A 20,373-nucleotide genomic window follows, 5' to 3' on the forward strand; every position below is an offset into this window, starting at 1 on the left:
CCACGGCCTCTCCCGTTGCGGAGCACAGGCTCCGGACACGCAGGCCCAGTGGCCATGGCTCACGGGCCTAGCTGCTCCACGGCATGTGGGATCCTCCCAGACCGGGGCACGAACCCGTGTCCCCTGCGTCGGCAGATGGACTCTCAACCACTGTGCCACCAGGGAAGCCCTTTTGCTTTTTTTAAAATTTCTGTCTCATTACTGATATTTCCATTTTGTTCACACATCATTTTCTTAATTTTGTCTACCTTTCCTTTAGTTATTTTAGCATGTTTTGGAAATTTCTTTAAAGTCTTTGTCTGGTAAATTTGCCATCAGGTGTTTTCTGGGGCAGTTTCTGTTGGTTTTCTTTTGAAACGGCCATTTTTTCCTGTTTCTATGTATGGTTTGTGATTTTTATTGAATTCTGGACATTTGAATACAATATAAATCTGGAAAAAGATTCTCCTGCTTTTCCAGTGTTTGGTATTTTTGTTATTGTTGCTGTTGATTGTTTTTGTGTTCTGTGTGCCAAGGATCAGCTTGACGAGTAAACCTAAAGTCTTTTCTGGTCTTTGCTGAGCTTGCTCCTTTCCCTGCGTATAACAAAGTAACTTTATAGTTTTTCCCATGTATTCAGTTGGTTTTCAATGTACCAGTTTTTAATGTCTGACTCCTAAAAATGAAAAAAAAAAAGGAAAATGAAGAGGGTCTGGGAAGGTGCTGGCTCTTTTAAGTCTTTTGGAAGTCACTTCAGTCAGAGGGGGTGTGGCTTGCAACAATCAGGGGAGGTACAGCAACAATGGCTGCTGGTCTCTTAGCACCTCTAAGATAAAAGTAGCAATCATAGCACAGATCCTCAATATTTGGAGGACAGGGTCCTTTTTTGCCCACCCTGACTCCTGTACTCTGTGTATAGTACCCCAGGACCTGTGCAAAGCTGTCTGCCATGGGTCAGGTCCAAGCCTTCCCCTGGGAGTTGAAGGCCTCCAATTGACTCCAGAATTCCAAAATAGTTACATGAGACAGTTTCTGCTAGTGCAATTGTTGTCTCAGTGGGGACTCAGATTCTTAATGCTTCCTACTCTACTATCTTCCCAGAGTTCTTTCTCAATCACGTGATTTTTACCCTTTATTATGTTAATGTGGTATGTAACATTAATTGATTTGTGTATATTGAACTGTCTTTGCATCCTAAGGATAAATCCCAGTTAGTCATTGTGTGATACTTTAAATGTGCTGTTGAATTTGATTTGTTCATATTTTGTTAAGGGTTTTTGTATTTATGTTCATCAGGAACATTAGCCTGTAGTTTTCTTTTCTTGTAGTATCTTTGTTGGCTTGGCTATCAGGGTAATGCTGGTCTCATAAAGTGTTTTTGGAAGTGTTCGTTGCTCTCCAATTTTTTTTTTTTTTTGCGGTACGCGGGCCTCTCAATGTTGTGGCCTCTCCCGTTGCGGAGCACAGGCTCCGGACGCGCAGGCTCAGCGGCCATGGCTCACAGGCCCAGCTGCTCCGTGGCACGTGGGATCCTCCTGGACCGGGGCACGAACCCATGTCCCCTGCATCGGCAGGCAGACTCTCAACCACTGTGCCACCAGGGAAGCCCAACAGTCTTTTTTAAAAAATTCATTGCCAGCGTTTAAAAATTGGCAGATTTCATAAAACATCCCAGAAGTTCAGTGCTTCGGGTGTGGGCAGGTGAGAGAGAGAGAGAGAGAGAGGGAGAGAGGGAGAGAGAGAGAGAACTGCTTTCTGAGTTGACAAAAGCATTGCTGAGTTTGCAAGACCGGATCAGATAGTGAGCTATGGTAATGAATGCAGTCCCAGCTAAGGCAGCCAGCTGGCCTTTTCTGGTGACCCCCTCTGCATTAAGAGCACCTTTCCAGCGGAAGGCTTAGCATTTTCATGAATTAGGGATTGGACAAAACAGGATGGTAAATTAAATTGAGGATTTGCTGCATTCAGAACAGTCCATGGCAGTTTCAAAATACCTCTATAATGTCTGGTGTTTAATTTGATTCCTCCTTTCTATTTGCCTACTTTTTTTCAAAGTAGGTTCTGAAAAAAAAAATCAATAAATGAGCAGTACAGTAAGATTCCATCCTATCAGTCACCTTTGTAGCTTCTTTTTACAACATTTTTCTCCCCAGTGTTCATCTCATTGATTCTCTCAAACTATTCTTACTTCTGTTGAAAAGTTTTTCTCCTCAGGGAGGCCATCCCTCTCTATTCTTTCTGACATGGCACCTTTCTTCAAACTTTATCCCTTGACCCTGTTTTATTTTTCTTAATAATATTTATACACTCTAATGCCAGGTATTGATATTTATCTGTTTTCTGTTTCTTTCCTCAAAATTTAAGCTCCCTTAGGACAGGGCCATTGTCTACTTTCTTTCCTGTCTTCAGTCCCACTGCATGCAGTCATTGTTTTGGAACTACTTTTGCTTAAATCTATTTTGGTTTACATTACCCAAAACAAATTTCCAACTTACCTATTTTCATAAACACTTTCATCCAAATTCATGTATATTAATTATATTTTCCTCAGGCATTCACTGTGATACAAAAAGAAGTCAGATTTTTTTTTTTTCGGTGAAAACATTTTCTACTTTCTTAACACTGTATTGTATAAATGAAATTTGGTAACAACTACAGTTACCATGTTATGTCCTAGATCCTCAGACATTATTTATCTTAAAGCTGAACCTTTGTACGCTTTTATCCACCACTCCCTATTTACCTCACCTGCCTCTTTTCTACTCTCCGTTTCTATGAATGTGTTAATTAGCTTGATGAGGAGGAATCCTTTCACAATGTGTAAATATATTAAATCATATTGGGGCTTCCCTGGTGGCGCAGTGGTTGAGGGTCCGCCTGCCGATGCAGGGGACGCGGGTTTGTGCCCCGGTCCGGGAAGATCCCACATGCCGTGGAGCGGCTGGGCCTGTGAGCCATGGCCGCTGAGCCTGTGCTCCGCAACGGGAGAGGCCACAACAGTGAGAGGCCCGCGTACTGCAAAAAACAAAAAACAAAACAAACAAAAAATCATATTGTACACTTTAAATACCTTACAATTTGTCAATTGTTCCTTAATAAAGCTGAAAAATGTTCACAGCACAGAAGAGACAATAAAAATAAGTATACGAAAATATTTTCAGTGTCACTTCTAATTAAAAATGCTCATTTTTTTTTTACATGAAAAGAAAAATGAAGTTACGAAGTAAGGTAGAGTATTTGAGTTCATCTTGACCCCATTGACAATATACCTTCATGAGTCTGGGTGTGCCATTTTTTTCCAACTGGAATTTCTAGTTTTCTCCTTTATGATAGGGAATAATAGTCCCCCCACCCACTTTCCCAAGTTCACTGTGAAAATAAAGTGAGGTAGACTATATGAAACACTGAAAAATTTTTAATGCAATGTTACTGGGCTATTACTATTCCTGACCTAAGCTGAGTCAAATACTTTCTCTTGACGGCTAAGACATGTCCTTATAGAAAAAATATATAACATATGTATTATATGTATGTAATCTTTATCTCAATCATATCTCTCTCTAGGTTTTTGTGGTTATTCAGTAGGCTTTTTTTTGGCCTCTGTATGCCTACTGTACTTTATTCAAACCTGAGAAATACATACGAAGTCATGACAAGTACGTGAAGTTAGCTGACAATAAGTTTTAAATGTTTTTCCCTTATGTGAGATAGCATCTTCACCTCCATAAGTGCAGAATTATTTTCCAGCCTCAGATTTCCAGCCAGGTGTTTATTAAGGCTCCATGTTACTTCCAGACTCTGCAATAAGAGATGCAAATTGAAGTCTGTATGTCATTGGTTTTTGGGGCAGCCCACAGAGAAATAAAAATGTGTTTGTAAACTCTGAACATAGGTGGGCATTTTTGAAAGCCTCTAGATCTGGCAGAATGATTTCCGACTAAGAGTGCAGTATTGTTTATTTCAACTTTGAGTGGCAGTCTAATATATTAAATCAGTTCAGAAGATTGTAAAATGCATTAGCAATTTAATACCTTCAACAAATTTAATTGTCACTCAGGAGCATATCTGTCCTTGTAGTTAAAAAAAAAAAGCCAAAATGAAACTCCTTTCCTGATGGACAGTTATGTTCAAGGAGAGAAAAGCTTTTCCATGTACATAGCCAGACACAGAAAGGGTACACTGCATTTAGCAAAATTAAGTGGAACAAAATTAATATAAGCATTTGGCTATGACTGGACAACTTGAAGCCTTAAAAAAACGTTTGACAAAATGATGAACTGAGCACCACCTACCACCCAGGAATTCTTGCTCATGAAAACGCATGGGAGATATCTCTCCATCAGATAATTGTCCTCTTGCTTCCATCGCCACCTGTCAACATTGTACTTTTTCCAGTAAGAAGGACATTTATGAAGTGTTCTTGATAGCATGGTAAATGTTACTGCTCTGTTTATTGAAAAAAGCAGAATAAAACTCCTTATAAAATATAATAACAATATTAGTAAATTATATTGAAAGCCTATAAAGGAGAATCACCATCACTGAGCACTATTTGTCAGACATTGAAATGAGCACTTAACTATTTTATACTCACTCATTGAAGCCTTTCACACAATTTTATGAGGAGTTATTTTACAGGTGGAGAAACTGAGGCCCAGAGGGTGAAAGTAACTTGCTTCATTAGAAGCCCCCAGCTCCTAAATGACAGAGCCAGGCTTTGACCTGAGGTCCATTAATTGTGTTAATTATAAACACTTTGCTAGGTTATCAGGGACATGCCACTTCATGGCAGGAATCTTGCGTGCATTAGAGATATTAATCGTCGCAATCACACTACAGCCAATTGTTATTTTTCCCCTTGTACAGATGAGTTATCTATGACCTAATGAAAATAAGTAGCAAGCCAAATTCTCATAGAGCCACAGTACTCCCTAATCATATCACTGTTTATCAATGATACGACTAGCAAAAGGAACAATGTTAACAGTGAATATCATTTGGAGTTAAGATTAAGATTATTTTAGCATTTAAAAATTTTAAATGAGGAGTGTGTGTGTGTGCGCGTGTGTAGATATAGCAGACAGGTAAATATTACTTGCTCAGTAACTTGTCAATCATATGTATACTCAGAACAATCTAGTTATTCAATGGCTGAATGGTGAGTAGGAAAAAACAATCCTTACTTCCCCATGTCCATCAGCTTTTGATTGGAATGTTTTGTTTTCTTTTGTGCTCCTTCTACCCCAGCCCATATCCTGGATCATGTGGAAGTTAGTATTTCATTTTCACTTCCCACTGTTTTCCAAGAACATGGCAGTTCCAAGATCCGTTTGTTTTTGTTTTTGTTTTACAATTTTTATTGGAGTATAGTTGACTTACAATGTTGTGTTAGTTTCAGGTGTACAGCAAAGTGAATCTGTTTTACATATACGTATATCCACTCTTTTTTAGATTCTTTTCCCATATAGGCCATTACAGAGTACTGAGTAGAGTTCCCTGTGCTATACAGTAGGTCATTTTTAGTTATCTTATTTTATATAGTAGTTTGTATGTCAGTCTCAGTCTCACAGTTTATCCCTACTCCTCCTTAGCCCCGTGACTCTATTTCTGTTTTCTCAACAAGTTCATTTGTACCCTTTTTTTGGTATCATATGATATTTGTCTTTGTCTGACTGACTTCACTCAGTATGACAATCTCTAGGTCCATCTGTGTTGCTGCAAATGGCATTATTTTGTTCATTTTCATGACTGAGTAATACTCCATTGTGTATATGTACCACATCTTCTTTATCCATTCCTCTGTTGGACACTTATGTATCAGAAATGTATATACTTGAGTCAGCTTATTTGACATTGAAAAATAGCCACAGTGTTTTTAATTCAAATCTAATTCAATCATCTTATTTCTTACTAATACAATTTATTTTATGATCTTAATATAAATCTTAATATAACATTAAAATAATACCTACTTTGAGTTAATATGCAAATTTCCAAGCACAGTTTTTGGAATGTAATAAGCAATCAATAAATCGTAGTTGCCTTTCTTACTTGGTTCCCAAAAGTACTTACTCATCAAAATCATGGAAATCTTACAAGGATTTCTATTTATCCGTAAGAAAGTGGACAAAAACCCAATCCCTCATTTGTTTTTAAAGATATTTATAACAAAGAATTTTGAATATGTACAGAATTAGAGAAGAGGGTCTAATAAATGTGATGTACTTGGCACCCATCTTATTTCATGCATATTTTATCTACTACAGTATCCTCCACCCCTTATTTTGAAGCAAATAATTTCTTATATTTTTGTATCATTCTCTAAAAGAAAACTCTTAAGAAAAAATAATTGTAATATCATTATCAGACCTTGAAAATAAGGTATTTAATATTTATATTTCATATTTAATTTATATTAAATATAAATATTAAATTTTAACTGAATTGAGATAATATTTAACTCCTTAATATAATCATTATTCAATCAAATTTCACATTTCCTGATTTTTAAAGATGTATTCATTTGAACATTAACTAGTAAGGTCTATTTATTGTAATTGTTTGATGTCTTCTCTTTCATTCTCTTTTGTTCTATAGGCTTCCCTAATTGTTGTTCTTGCATATTTTTGAGACAGAAATTAGGTTACTAGTCCTATAGATTTTTGTACAGTTCATGTTTTAATGTGTACATTTCTGTAGTGTTACTTGATATGATTCTCTATCCCTTATATTAGCCCCAATCATATGAAATTGTCAGTATTTAACTGGTTTTGTTGTGCAACCTGGCACTTTTATGTGATTCACCCTAATATTCCTCTAGAATGGTAGGTAGATCTAGACAAGAATCTAGCTAGCCTTTGATAGCTTGCCTGCTTTCATGTAAGACAAAATGTTCCAGGCTCACATTTTATATTTCCTGCTCTAAACCAGTAATCAGAATTTCTTAAAATCCCGATTTCTTTTAGTAGGAAAAAGTATTTAGAAATCAGTCTACAGGAACAGGATTCAAGATGGCGGATTAGAAGGACGTGCACTCACTCCCACTTGTGAGAGCACCAGAATCACAACTAACTGCCTATGCTCCGCAACAAGAGAAGTCATCACAGTGAGAAGCCCAAGCACTGCAACAAAGAGTAGCCCCTGCTCGCCACAACTAGAGAAAGCCCATGCACAGCAACAAAGACCCAACACAGCCAAAAATAAAAGAAATAAATTTTAAAAAAATGGCACAACTAAAAATAGAACTACCATATGACCCAGCAATCCCATTACTGGGCATATACCCAGAGAAAACCATAATTCAAAAAGACACATGCACCCCAATGTTCATTGCAGCAGTATTTACAAGAGCCAGGTCATGGAAGCAACCTAAATGCCCATCAGCAGACTAATGGATAAAGAAGATGTGGTACATATAATCAATGGAGTATTACTCAGCCATAAAAAGGAACAAAATTGGGTCATTTGCAGAGATGTGGATGGACCTAGAGACCATCATACAGAGTGAAGTAAGTCAAAAAGAGAAAAATATCGGGCTTCCCTGGTGGCGCAGTGGTTGAGAGTCCACCTGCCGATGCAGAGGACACAGGGTCGTGCCCCAGTCCGGGAAGATCCCACATGCTGCGGAGCGGCTGGGCCTGTGAGCCACGACCGTTGAGCCTGTGCGTCCGGAGCCTGTGCTTCGCAACGGGAGAGGCCACAACAGTGAGAGCCCCACGTACTGCAAAAAAAAAAAGAGAAAAATATCGTATATTAACACGTATATGTGGAATCTAGAAAAATGGTACAGAGGAACTGGTGCAAGGCAGAAATAGTGACACAGATGTAGAGAACAAACGTATGGACACCAAGGGGGAAAGCGGCGGGGGTGGTGGTGGTGGTGGTGGTGATGTGATGAATTGGGAGATTGGGGTTGACATGTATATACTAATATGTATAAAATATATAACTAATAAGAACCTGCCGTATAAAAAATAAATAAAATTAAATTCAAAGAAAAAAATCCATCTACACACCATGGGTGCTTATTGATATATGGCTTTGTCTTCATTTCTGGGATTTTCAGTGTACAGGCATAGTGTATTTTTTAATTTTAATGTAAATTATGAGTTCACAGTGATACTTCCAAATCAAGTTTTCACTTATTCTCATCCATCTTGTATCACATTGCTGTTTAATCATGGTGAAAATTCCAATTAACAATGAAGTTACTCATTTCTTTATGTCATATCATATATAAAAATATCAACATAATTGCTAAAAATATGATTACTGGAATGAGTTTGTTTGGTTTATTTATTTATTTATTTATGTGTGTGCAGTTCTTTTCTCCAGAGGCATATATTCTACTAGGATGTGTAGAAAAATTAAACAATTTCTCCCTATGTGCTTATGCTGACAACTGGATCCATGCCACTTTTAATTTTTAGAAACTGTTTTTACTTTTTGTAGAATAATTATGTAAAATGTGCACATAGTTCCAAAGTCAAGTCTACTAAACAAGATATATATATTATAAAAGTCTGGCTTCTATTTCTGTTTCCTCCATTTTTCTCCTTCCCTTTCCTAAAACGTAACTTTTATTTTATAGTTCATTTTTCCAATTGCTTTCTTCAGATAAAAGATAATCGATGTATGCATATGGAGCATACTACACATATTCACTCTATTTTGATTCCTTTCACTTCAAAATACATTCTAAAGAATACTCAGTTGTTGTTTTCAACCATATTCCTCATTTCATTCTCAGGTATGTAGTGTATTGATAGGTCAGTGTCCTATTTATATGTTTGCTGTGATTAATAGCCTGGTTTGTATATCTTTAGTATGTTGCCATTTTACCTTTGGGATGGATTCCTAGAAGTGTAATAGTTTCATCAAATAGTAAATGAATATGTGATTTTTGTAGGTATTGCCAAATTTCCTTCCGCAACAGTCTTAGCATTTTGTATTCCCATCAGCAAAGTATGAAAAGTCTATTTCCCACAGCTTTGCAACAGAGTATGTTGTCAGGCTTTTGGAATTTTGCCAATCTGATAGGTGAGAAAAGCTACCCTAGCAAAGTATTAATTTGCATTAATCTTTTTGTGGGTAAAGTTGAACATATTTTCAGGTGGTTGAGAGATGTTTATGTTTCTCTTCATTTGAACCATCCAGAGTTTCTGAGGCATTTTTGGCACTTTTCTTCTCTATTCTTAGTCTTTCTTCTTTATTTTCTTATATATCTGGGATATCCATCCTTTGTGGTGATAAAAGTGGCAAATAATTTTTCCCACCTTGTTATTATTTTATTTTGCTTATCTTATTAAATTTTAATTAAATTTATCAGTCATCTTCCTTAAAGAAAAAATAAAACCTTGTTTCTTTTGTTGGCTTTAATGAAAACTATTTTTCTTATCTCTTGGGACTTCTTTTATGGTTTGGCTTCAACCTCTTCCAGCATATTATTATAAATGGGGATTCTGGTTGTTTCATGTCTGTATTCAGTGAGAATGGGCTGAGTGTTTTCCACTTGAGTCACTTTGTCTTTCCACAGACTTAATTTTTAAAAAAATTTATATCTTCTCTGGCTTTCCCATAACACATACAAAGTGATATGATGGGCATCTGACAGCTTAAGGGTTTGGTTCTAATTATGCAGTATTCCCAAAGAATGTGCTATTGCTTTGCAGCTACAAGCAAGAATTTTGCTATAAAGAGATGTGTGATGTCACATAGAGGATTATTATCACGAGGCTCCTGAACAATGCGAACAGAGCTGTGCATGCCACCCTTGGGGAGGGAACAGTCTCAAGACTTCCAACTAATCCTTAGCAAAGAATCATACTCCATATTTTCTTCTCCCTTGGCTAGATACATTTTTCTTGTTAATTATCTTTATAATGTCATAGTCTTAGGACACCAAGTTTCATATTTTGTTTCTCCTTTGTAAACAATTTTTTTTGTACTTGGAATTAGGTGTGCACAGTATGGAGGCAGTTTATCACAATACAAAATATACATGTATTTTTATTTTAGTTTTAGAATACAAATATTGGAGGATTGCATTAACTGTCTTGAAACAAGACACTTACATATACACTTAACATAAATTTCTCTACTCACCCTCTACCACCAACTTAGGAAGAGAACTTGCAGTCTAGTGAGAGAGACAGACAAATAATGTATTCTTGAGTGTCATGTTTTTAGAAATCTAAATAGAAAACCTAAAGGAATATTCACTATCTTAAGATTTCAAATTTAGAAATTAGACAATTTTTGATTTTGTATTTAAGATGACTACATTCTCAAACAGTTATGAGAAAACAGGGTTAGTTTTCAACTTGATGATGATGCTAAAAATTGTAAAGGTAATCTACAGCTTCCATAAAGGCACTTTACATATTTGACAATATTTTCCTTAGTCTGAGATTGATAAGTCATTGAAGTAGCCTCTTCACAGTCTAAAACATTCACAGGTGAAAGTCCTATACCACTTACATGAATTTCAAAAGAGTTTATTTTTGTACCTCTTGTGATGATGATTGCTTAAAATGAAAGAAACATCAGTAAGTATATCAAACATATCAGAAATTTGATTTGTTCCAAACTTGGTGATTTGTTTGATCTGAGGCAAGTTGGGTGTTCAGTAAGTTGCATTTTCTTTTGTTCATCTAGGTAAGTAAAGGTTGTTTCACATGGTTAACTGGGGCCTTTGTGTTTTATGTCTTTTAAATTCATTTTTATTTATTTATTTAAAATTTATTTTTGCTGCATTGTGTCTTCTTTGCTGCACATGGGCTTTCTCTAGTTGCAGTGAGCAGGGGCTATTCTTTGTTGCAGTGCGCGGGCTTCTCATCGTGGTGGCTTCGCTTGTTGTGGAGCACAGGCCCTAGGTGCGCAGGCTTCAGTAGCTGTGGCTCGCAGGCTCTGGAGCGCAGGCTCAGTAGTTGTGGCGCACGGGCTTAGTTGCTCTGCAGCATGTGGGATCTTCCTGGATCAGGGATCGAACCTGTGTCCCCTGCACTGGCAGGTGGATTCTTAACCGCTGTGCCACCAGAGAAGTCCCTTAAACTTATTTTAAAACTCTTTAATAGGGTAAATGATTATGATTTTGTTTATGTTATAATTTCCCTTTGATTATTCATTGTACCATCTTGAATTTTAAAAAGCATGCTTTCATACAACTATGTGTTTCCATAATATTTAGTAATGTAGATATAGGTAACAGAAATTTATTTGAAAATACCTGAATTTATGATACCTAAAGCTAAAAGTTCATTGTATCATTATTGCTAGGTAACTAATTTGGAGATACGAACAATGTTGATCTAGAAATAACAACATATAGTGATTACTATATTCTAGGTGCTATGCTAGATATTTTCCTTCATCATCTTTAATCTTCACAACTACTACAAATTTGACCAGTTTTCATTTGCATGGGCTACATCTCAGAAATTATTCAAGTTTACACTCCAACTAAATAGATAAGTTAGGAATTAACTGAAGGACTCTTTAGATCCAAGTTCTGTGACTTAACTACAACACAAATCCCATTACCTTACTTTGAATCAATTAGTCCATTTTCCCATTTATATTCAAAATAAAATGTTTTTAAATTTTAATGGATTTGTGAAAATATTCTGCTGTAGATTATCACCACATATCCAAAGTCATTGAAAAAGTCAGTCTGTTGATAATGAGTGTGGTTCTGAACAGAATAAATTAAGGCTTACAGAGTGTAGCATGTATTTAGTCAGAGTGAACTCTATTGTAATTAATTTTCAATGAATAGAACTATGAGGGCGAGTTCATTAGCATATTTAAAGAAAGTAGCCAGACTCCAAGTCTCAGAAAGCTCCACTGTGAAAGTGGGATTTCTATAACGAAACTACTTACTAGGATTTGAATTTAATTCAACATTTCAATATCATATTTTGTGGTAATCAAAATTCCTCAGGAATTTATGTGAATTTCACTAATATAAGAGTGAAAACTTCGGGAGAGTTAACATTTAAGCTTTGTTTATTGTTCTATCTGCCCAGTTTTGCACAAGGGCCGCCTTGTTATAAGAGCTCAGTTGAATCCAAATAAGTAATTAATTTATTATTAATAATTTATTATTAATCATCTTTCTTGACTCTGATGCAAGATCTACCTGGCTTCTGATCATTTTGACCTAGTCTTTCATTACTCATGCTATGCCCATTCTCTGGGCTATATAGATGTTCAATATATATTGGGCTATATAGGTGTTATATAGATGTTCTTGTCAGATTTCTTATATAGATGTTCTTGTCAGATTTCTCCTCCTCTGATCCTCCCGATTTACTAGGACGAAATTTTCAATGAATCCTTTGAGGTTTCCTATTCCTAAACTTTGGATTACCATTTCTACCCCTGGAAATCCCACCCTAATGTTAGCACCATGACTAGAAGCCCTGCTAGTTTCACCCCTACATCATGTCAGAGGATGTCAGAAATATTTTGTTAGCTAGGAAGAATTATATAAGGGGTGTGTATCCTCAAACCAAAAAAATTCATTGCTGGTCTTGGTTGTTTTGTTGTGTGTGTGTGTGTTTTTCCCTTAACTCATGAAGGCCTTATTTAATAGAGGTAAATGACACTACTTAACTTATAGTGAAATGTATTGATTTTCTCTGCTTTCTCGAAGGTGACCTCCAGGCACTTGTAGACTCTAAATTATTGCAAGGCAAACAGATAATATAGATTTAACTTAGCAGTTTGAAATCAGCTAGTTAATTCACACCCTCCTTTACAGTACATTAAATACTCTACTTTTAATTGCAGTTATGATATTTATTTTCTCACTCTCACCTGTTTGGGTATGCTGAATTTCTTTGGTAATTTCTCTAGAGATTTGTACTTGGATTAAATGGAAAAAGACTTCATAACTTTGGGGTGAGCATACGAGGTCCTTCCTGTTTAGCACATGAAGTAGATACATCAGATATGGAAGAGAAGGATAATATTGCAAACTATCTGATTGTAAGAGTCAGCTCACATAATTGAAGATAGACTTTATTCTCACTATTAAAATTACATTTATTTCATTTTGATAAATAACTTCTAACATAGTAAAATGATTATGCAGACTTGTATAGAGAAAAGGAGTGATAACAATATTTGTAAAATAAAGTACATACTCATTCTCAATGATAGGTCTAGTAATTAATTTCTGATTCTTTGATAAAGTAAGAAATTTTAAGCTTGGAGTGTGACTTGTGACTATAAAGGAAAAATACTTTTAGGTTGTTTTTTGTTATAATAATACAAAAATGTTTATTTTGATTTAATCCAGTTCCTAAACTGAGTCATGTGATGTGTTGTAATCTTGTTTAAAAAAAGAGTTATTTATTTATTGGCTGCATTGGGTCTTAGCTGCAGCAGGCTGGATCTTCATTGAAGCATGCGGGATCTTTTGTGGTGGCGTGTGGGCGTCTCTCTAGTTGTGACGGTGGGTTTTCTCCTCTCTAGTTGTGACGTGCGGGCTCCAGGGCATCTGGGGCTCTGTAGTTGTGGTGTGCAGGTTCCGGAGCATGTGGGCTCTGTAGTTTGTGGCACACAGTCTCTCTAGTTAAGGCATGTGAGCTCAGTAGTTGTGGCACACGGGCGTAGTTGCCCCGTGGCATGTGGGATCTCAGTACTTGACCAGGGATTGAACCTGCATCCCCTGCATTGTAAGGCAGATTCTTTACCACTGGACCACCAGAGAAGTCCCAATGTGTTGTAATCTTGAATGATACTAACTTAGTCGTATTACTTATTTATTCAATAAGCCTTCTTTCAATCTCTGCTATGAGCCTGGCTCTTGTTCTTCAGCACTAGAGATTCATTGTGGAGGAAGATAAACATAGTCCTTACACTCAGAGTTCAGAGCCTTGGCAACCTGTTCATCAGTAAACTGGTGATATCATTATTATCTTTTAGTCCTTCATGTGATTTGCATATCTTATTAGTCCCTGACATTCAGATGCCTTGCACATGGGCCAGGTATGGTTATGGTTGATTTTGAATAGAAATAATGGAAATATAAATGGAAAAAAAAGGAATGAATAAATAAATGATTGGCCAAAACAGTTCCTTCTGGTAATTTAGAAGTAATGAGTAGATCTCTTGGGTTTTTCCTACTTTCATATTTCTAGAGAGCTCCAAATAAAAAATTTTAGTCCATATTGATGCTGTCTATTTTTCATCTATATAATTGAGCTTACTGCTATAACTTTCTTATGTTAGATATTTTAAATACTATACTCTCTGGAGTTATTCATGCAAACATGGCAGTTTGCTTAGAAATTGCCTGTTTCTCTTTCTTTTTACTGACATCATCTGACTTTCATTTTTGACAGAATTCATAGAAAAGAGATATTGAGACATTGAAAATGTATGATGAGTAATGGAAGCAGTTAATATTTAGCTTTTTATAAATAATTTATCATTTTCACACAATTTCTTCAAAATTACAATATATAGCATGTTAACTATTTTTTAGTATTAATTAGGGCCATTTAAATCAAACAGCACTTATGTGTCTGTTTAGCAGCTTGTATCTGAATGTTTAATACACATATTTGAAAAACTTGAATGAGGACAACAGAAGTCTGGTGAGCAAGTACGCAAAGTGAGGCTCCTTGGGAATAATTAATTGTTTTAAAAGACCATCAAATATGTCAATTCTAAGTAAATTCCAGCCATGGTATAATGATAAATATGTTGGCATTAAAATAAGTATATATTGAAATATTTCTAACTGAAAATAAATACTAGAGATAATTTTTAACATCAGCACGGTTGTAGTGTAGACTGCTAAGAAATGAAGTGGAGTAGATCAGGAGACCTGGTCTCTAGGGCTGATTTAGCCATTGACTGTATGCAAGTCATGCAAGCTCATCAGGCATCAGTTTTCATCTGAAAATAAAGATTTAGTAAATATATTTCCTACCCAGCTCTCTAAGTGCATGATTTGAGATTTCCATATTAAATGTTAAGTAGCATTTATGGTTGTAAATTCTCGAACTATCTATTTGAGAAAAATATATGAAATAATAGACATGCTATCTTGAAAAATAGTAAAACTGTTGTGGTAAACTATAGAAATAACCATACATTCTTCCTCTTTCCGTACTTGTGCCCTTCCAATGTGACTCCCCAGATCCTATTTGAAAAGCTTGAGTCTGTTTTCCAGTCCCCTTAATCTGGGCTGTGATTTGTTTTAGCCAAGAGAATGAAGCAGAAGCAGTGTTGTACCAATTTGGAGTTAAGGCCCCTGGAGTTCTTGAAAACTTCTGGTCTCTTCATTGTTACCCTGAGAACTAATCTAAGATAGGCTGCTGTGTGGATGAATGATCACATGGGTCAGGTAGTCATCATCCCAGTCATATGAGAGCCCAGTCAAAACTGGCAGAACTGCCTAGGAAGCTAACTGCAGCTGCTTGAGTGAGCCCAGCAGGGACCGGAAGAATGAACTACCTAGGTTAACCAAGCCCCAGATCCCAGCCCGCCATATAATAAGTGGAATAATTTTTTTATAAACCATTATTTTGGGAGATGCTTTAAGCAGTTGAAGCAAACTGATGTAACTATAAAGCCCTAAGTTCTCCAAGATAAAATAACCGTTACTGTAGAATAGATACAAATATGAATTGGAGACAGTCTCTGCCCTCAGAATTTTATAATCTGATCATTGTTTTAGGAAATGAACTCAAGGAACTACCTCATAGAGTAATAAAGTAGTAAAGTTCTATAGGAAAGGAACAAGATAAGAGCAGAAAGTTGGAGTAAAACTGAAGGAAAGGGATGGAGAATTTTTTTAAATGGTAAAAATTATAGTACTAATGCAAGCATAATATAATACATAATGCAGAACAGAGTCTCATATATTAGCAAGTAAAATATTGATGTGGAAAAATGATTGCCTTTTCTTCATTATTTCTGAAATAATCTCTAATGTGGTCATAGGCATTTCTTATATGAAATAATGAAATTTTGTATACATGCTTTTATTTCACAAAAAAGAAGCAAACTTCAAGTAGCATTATCTCACATCCCACTGACACTGTTGCGTACTTTGCCACTTCAGTGGTGAATTGCATTGGGTGCAATTTGGTAAAAGTCGAACTCGATGGTTACCTGTGAGTCTGTCAATGTGATACTCTATTTTGGCTTAATTGAAAGTACCTAGAGGTGTTCTTATCAAAGTCGCTTGATACTGTCAATTATTTGCACTATATAAAATTCTGATGAAATAGAAATAGGCTCCTACTATTAATAAACAGCCAGATTACTTTCGTTTCTGTTGATAGAAAATAGAGGAAATATCCAATTGATGGGTAAAACATAAGAAAACCTCAGACTTCGCTCTGATTTTAGTCTTTCTGAAGTTCAAGTTATTTCCAATAATCCTCTAGGATGATTTATTACAAAATTTTGTGTGGATGTGTATCTTTTATGACAAATATGATTTTTTTTGAATTTTGGTTCCTTTTATAATTAGTTAGGAAGAGAATGTATATCTTTTAGTATAATTCAGGTTCATGGACCTGACTTGACAGATACTATCTTTCTTATGCAACAAAACTAAATAAGAGACTGCCTAAAATTATGTTAAAATCTTTTACTTTTTATATCAGTGAAACCATTCCATGAGCGAAGCAGAAAATATGTATTTTAGTGTAGTAAATATGTAATACAAATTTTCTGAAGCTATTCCATTTCTAATAACTGTCCTGTTATACTCAGTATACTTTTGTCTGACAAGGACGTGCATTGTTTTTGTTTGGAAAGATATAATGATTCTGCACAGACTGTTAGGTAACATTACAATGAATATATGTGTATCAAAGAAAATATTTTTTTAAATGAAGATGTTGGGCTTCCCTGGTGGTGCAGTGGTTGAGAGTCCGCCTGCCGATGCAGGGGACATAGGTTCATGCCCCGGTCCAGGAAGATCACACATGCCGCAGAGCGGCTGGGCCGGTGAGCCATGACCGTTAAGCCTGCGCGTCTGGAGCCTGTGCTCTGCGGCGGGGGAGGCCACAACCATGAGAGGGCCGCGGACCGCAAAAAAAAAAAAAAAAAAAAAAAAAAAAGGAAGAGAGCAGCCAGGCCCTGGAATCCCATTTTGCTGATAGTTCTCCCTGCTCACTAAGTCATATGTACGGTTGCAGGGGATCTAAAGGACCTTCTAATCGTGACCCCAGCACATTATGTAATCCCATTAAGAAAATAATAACACCAAGAAGAGTACACAGGCATTAGTCCTTTCTGCCTACATATCCTAAAGGAATTTCCTTTAAAATTTCTTTTTCAAATTTTTCATTTTATCCTCTCTAAAAAAAAAAAAAATGCCTTTCTTAGGTGACACATGTGTTTTAAAAATATTCTAAATCTAATCCGAAGTACTTCTTGCGTGTTACTGAATACTTTCAGATTGTGGCTATAACAAATCATTATCTTAAAGGTTTTTATCATCAAAAGTAGAGTGAAGCTAAGGTTAAAAAAAAAAAGGAAAAATATACAATACAAAAATCAAGTGTCCTTTTGATACTAAGGATCAAAGACTGTGTTTTGAGACTAGAAAATATGAATTGTTACAACTCATCCTTTTATAGTTGATATTTTTTGTTCTACAAGATACCTGCTGTTCCTGGACATAATACAAACATTTGTACAGTATGAGTAAAAGTGACCCAGAAAACATATTGTTTTGATCTTCCCCCCTCCTCCCCCACATTTTGCAAAATCTGTGAGTTCAATTGTTAGTTTTAAATGATCTCATCTACATTGATATCTTTTTTTTCAAGGTATGATTGAATTTATTAACTTCCAGCAAAACTTCAGGTTGTACACTTAAAAAACTGGAAACCATTTAAAAATGAAAATAAACAATGGAAGCAACAGTGACTATAAAATATGATGGGATGACTTTAAGGGTTCAAGTACTGTTTGGAAAGTTATTCGGACTCTAGTCCTTGAGAAGTCTGTGCATTTCCCATCTTTGCACAGTAAAAGAACAACAAAAAAAGAGAAAAACATAAACAAAGCCACACGCATACCACTTGGTAAAACCCCACAGCTCTACGTGATTCATGTTTTATAACATGTGCCTATGTGTACTGCTCATTTATCTAATAGGAGTAGCTCTAATTCGATGGGCTCATGCAGTATGCTGGGGTGAGCAATGAAGTCAGTGCACAGCTTGTCATCCAGGTGTTGTTAATTAATGCAGCAAAAGTAAGCGGGTGAAATGGAAACTTGTCATCACTTAACACTAACTCTGCTGATACCTTTAACACTGAGTCACATTCTCAAATTATTTGCTTTTTATATATTTCAACTTTGAAACTGAGGTTATAATAAAAAAAGTTATGGTAACCAAATTTTAAAGTACTGATAATGGAACATTCTCAAATGGACAGTTAATTTCCCTGACCATGGGGCAGCTTTTGGGTGAGGTAAGAAGTAGGAGATGAAGAAAGAGACTCTTCAAGGGTAGTGGCTCTGAGAATAAGAATATACAAATATGTAAGTTTTCACTGAGCAAAATGTTTTTACATATATTCCATGCATTGAACTGTATTCCCTAGAATCACAGAATGTTACCACTAAAAGGTACCTTAAAGAAAATTTATCTCCTTTAGCAGATGAGGAAACTAATGTCTAAGAAGGTAAATGTCTTTCTCAAGATCATAAATCCAGGATAGGATGATTGTAGATAGTTACTGATTTACAAGGAACAATGGCCCCAGTGTCAGCAGGTAGGGTGAAAGTTACCCTTGAAAAGACTTTAAATCATTCATAATGTACAAAATAGACACAAAGTGTTCCCACATGAGTCCAGCAGAATGTTTTCCTCTAATAAGGAAACACATTGCTTTTTCTTTTATTGAATCCCATATGAAGCAGTTGGCTGCTTTTAAGGGACCAAGTTGTGTGAAAAAGAAAAACATAAGAAATACCTGAGGAGTAAGATCAACTGAGGAGGTAGCCCTGTTATGTTCTTTGGGTGAAAAGGTGGCTTGGATAGCCCATCTTTCTTTTATATTTCTACTTGTCCCCTAATTGTATGCTTTTTAAAAAAAATTTTGCTTTACTGAGTGTACAGAGAGGAATTTATGTTTTATTCAGTAATGTTTCATTCTTTAAAGTGACTTAGAAGGTTTAAGTGGGTTTCAGATGACAGATTTCCACTTTAATGTATTAATATCAAATATGGGTTGCATAGTCCTTGTTGAGCTTGATGATTTTTGTTATTATCTGTGCTGCCGTTTATTCTGCTGATTATGTTATCAGTAAGTCTTGACCTTAACCAGAAGCAGCCACCAGTAAAGCCAGCGAAAACATAAGCTCCACAACCTAGGCTCTATGTCTTGGGGATTTTTGCAAGACTAGTCACAAAGTATTGAAGGTACTGTTAACCAAACCTAAAATTTGGATGCCCATTTACACATAACTCTTTAATATTGTATTCCCAGAGTATTGTATTTGTTCCAGGGTAGCTCAAAACTCTTTGAAAGTCCCCCTGAGGAAGTGGGACAAACAAGCAGTCACATTTTAACAAGAATATATACAGATGTGAACTAAGAAAATAAGATCTGCAAAATTGTTACAGTCCTATCCTCATGTAGTTTAAAATTAAAGTCCATGCATATAGAAAATATTTGCAAGGTATTGTAATATTAGAATAAGGTCAAGAATAGTCAGCACAGGGAATCCTTTAGATTCAGAGTCATGATTTACTTTTCAAATGGAATTGACTCAACTAGTGGCAGTTTTGCTTTTAGAGTAACATGGCCTTGAGATAGTCACTTCACTTCCTTGTATGGATTCATCTGTTATCTCCTGTAGATTCTATGCGATGTTCATACATCTCTTCTCACCTTCATTATTTCATTGGTGACGATGGCAATTTAGGTATACATCTTTGCACCTAAAACTCTGAACTAAAAAGTCCTGAATGAAACTTTTTTTTTTTTAATGACTTTTTATGCAAAGTTACCCAGGGTCTCAAAAGTCAGTGAAAAGTTACCCAGGAATCCTAAGGCAGAGGTAATACTTGAATCTTTAGACACAAATGCTATAAAATGTGTCCATAATTAATAAGTTGCATCCTTTGTAATTATTTCCATTTTTGTTTTTATATTTCAAGGCAAAATTCTTTGCTTAGTTTGTGTGCATACTAATTAGATAATTTTTCAGTTATTGTTCATTTTTTGGAACACAGAACTAATTAACAACTAACCCTGTTAATGAGCTAAAATGAGGGTAATGTTTTCTTAACACATGATTGTATTTGTGAATTTAAGTAGGGATATTTTGAGATGTTTGGTCACATATTAAATAAAATAGTTTGTGATTTTTAAAAGATTCCTGATAATACTACTTGACTCTTTC

Source organism: Lipotes vexillifer, unplaced genomic scaffold (genome assembly GCF_000442215.2).
Source record: "Lipotes vexillifer unplaced genomic scaffold, Lipotes_vexillifer_v1.1 scaffold538, whole genome shotgun sequence".
Classification (NCBI taxonomy): Eukaryota; Metazoa; Chordata; class Mammalia; order Artiodactyla; family Lipotidae; genus Lipotes; species Lipotes vexillifer.